Raw genomic sequence first — 2,342 nt, forward strand, 5'->3', positions numbered from 1 at the left:
TCCAACCCATTTCTATTACTCCTTTCCCTTCCGCACTCTTAATCTGAACCAAAACAAGCATGAACTCTCTTCCCCACCCCATTCATTCCCTTTCTTTCTTCCTTTCTCCCCCTCCCTCTCTTCCTTGTCTGTCTCCATCTCCATCCACATCCCTCTCCTTCTCCCTCTCCCTCTCCTAATGCCCCTCCTCCTTCCCAAATCTCGAATGCCGAATGACCGAACATAATTCAAACAACACTTGACAAAATCAGTGAAAGTTGCGAAAACGTATAAGCTACCTGGCTGTCTGAGATGCTGCTTCTTTTAAATTTACTTCGAAAATGTCATTTAATTCCCACAACACAAAAACTACATGCTAACCTGTAAAATATATAGAAAATAGGGAATAGTAAAAAGTATATCATCACCAAACCTTACACTCAAAGAAACTGAAAGGACATACTCAAATGAGACAGTTGTAAAAAAACTACACACAAAAGTTTTTTTCATGTTATATAGCCCATTTAAAATCAGGTTAATAACTTGTTTGTGCAGAAATGGTCTCAAACAAGACATGATCTTAACCATCACTGTCAGAAAACACTGAACACCGCCAAACTCTTATTAATAGATTTCCAGTTAGCCAAAACAGATGCTTTCTAAAACTGTTTATAAAGCAGATTAGCCGATTTCTACAACTGTTTTCTAAAACCAATACAACTCTAGCATTAACCATTCTTCACACACACTTTTCTAACACTAATTGCGGTGTTTTCTAAAACTAAGTGCAAGTAGTCTTCTAAAAGTAAACATATACAAACAAGCAACTAACAAACTGCCAACCTCTCCTTCCGTCAAATATTTAACCTAGCTAATCAATGTTTCATTGGCATCTGTGATCTCTACTTCAACATCCTTGATCTCAAAAGAGCACAAATATGAAACCTGTCTTGAATATATGGCTTAATTTCTAAATAACCATATGGTTTACGAATTCTCCAAAAACCATAAAAGGAAAATCTACGACCTACCAAATTTCATAATAAAATAAACAAACCTTATGAAAAGAGTAAGAAATACCATCACGGTTACCCTCATTCAGGAGAATCTAAAGTCCTTTTTATCAAAGCAGATCTAAGTTAGAAATTCAATATGAACAGCAGAAGAAATGGTACTGTTATACTCAATATACTGTATGTTTGAGCTAGGTTCTTAATTTCTTATCACCTATAAAAAATTTTCTACACAAGACCTTCATGAATGTAGCAGCCAGGAAAACGATTCAAAATTGCAGTACTCAATTGCCTCGTTGATGCGTAAACCACCTTATCATGCATCGAACCTATAAAACACACGAATAAATAGCAGCAATCAACACATCAGTACACTGCTTTGATTCAAATTATTATGGCGCATGAAATTTATCAACTTTCTTGTTCACTAAAAGTTATCCTATATCAAATTATTATTACCCATGAAATATAAGTAGTGTGGTTTCCATTTCCAACGAAGTAAAACACTCACTATTCTTTGTTCTAAATTATGATGGAAAAATGTAAAAAAATGCTCTGTTAATTATTGTGCTTTTTATTGTTGATAAGCAATCATTTGATGCTATATCAATAAAATTTTCATAAGAAAAGAGAGAAAAACATTAAGGTAACCGAGGATGAAATTAAATAGGGCGTTGACGCGTTGTCTTGTTGGTTGTTATGGTGGGGATAGTGCTTAAGAAGTGGTCTTGAGGTGGATCAGGTCGTGTTATTGACGTAAGAGTTTGGCGGTAGGTTGGTATTGATGACAGTGGATCTGATGGCAGTACTGGGTTGGGTGAATCTGGAGGTAAAGACTGATTTGGATGGTGATTGCCTGAGGTATGAGATATAATTAACTTCGACAACTTGATTACTTTGACTAAAATTTACCCTAAAGTCCTCAACATGTGGTTCCCTACGTCAACCTTATAATAATGAATGATAGAAATTTACTCGAGCTTTCTGTAATTCAAGAAATGCATACCTTGATTAGAATTATAGCTTCATATAGCTGTAGAGCATCTCTGGCAGCATGATAAAACTCCAGTGCCACTTGCGGGAACGATACAAAAACATCCTGCAGAAATTAAATCAAGACTCAGGGAACGTCCAGCAACTCAAAGGACGGTCTAAACTGTTTCGAGGAGTCATATGTTTAAGTGGCTCAACACTTAGCAAGGTCATCTAGCAATGTAGTTCACATAATTCTATTGGGCCTTATTATCAACTTAGGAAAATCTAAAATCCCAATCATTGAAAAGAAAATATAATTCCTTCAAACCTCATAAAATTTCCTAGAAGTGCAACTGCATCAACTTCGTCAAAACA

General features: G+C 35.6%; 1 long non-coding RNA gene across 1 annotated transcript; it reads right to left on the bottom strand.

Annotated features, from left to right (window-relative positions):
• Positions 1–200: 200 nt before the first annotated feature.
• LOC141658597 (uncharacterized) lies at positions 201–2,105 on the bottom strand. The gene is made up of 3 exons (XR_012549323.1): positions 1,999–2,105; positions 1,232–1,321; positions 201–360 (listed from the first exon to the last, which is right to left on the bottom strand). It is a non-coding gene; the product is annotated as an uncharacterized LOC141658597 (long non-coding RNA).
• Between the last annotated feature and the right edge of the window lie 237 nt (positions 2,106–2,342).

The sequence above is a fragment of the Silene latifolia genome, chromosome 1 (assembly GCF_048544455.1).
Source record: "Silene latifolia isolate original U9 population chromosome 1, ASM4854445v1, whole genome shotgun sequence".
Classification (NCBI taxonomy): domain Eukaryota; kingdom Viridiplantae; phylum Streptophyta; class Magnoliopsida; order Caryophyllales; family Caryophyllaceae; genus Silene; species Silene latifolia.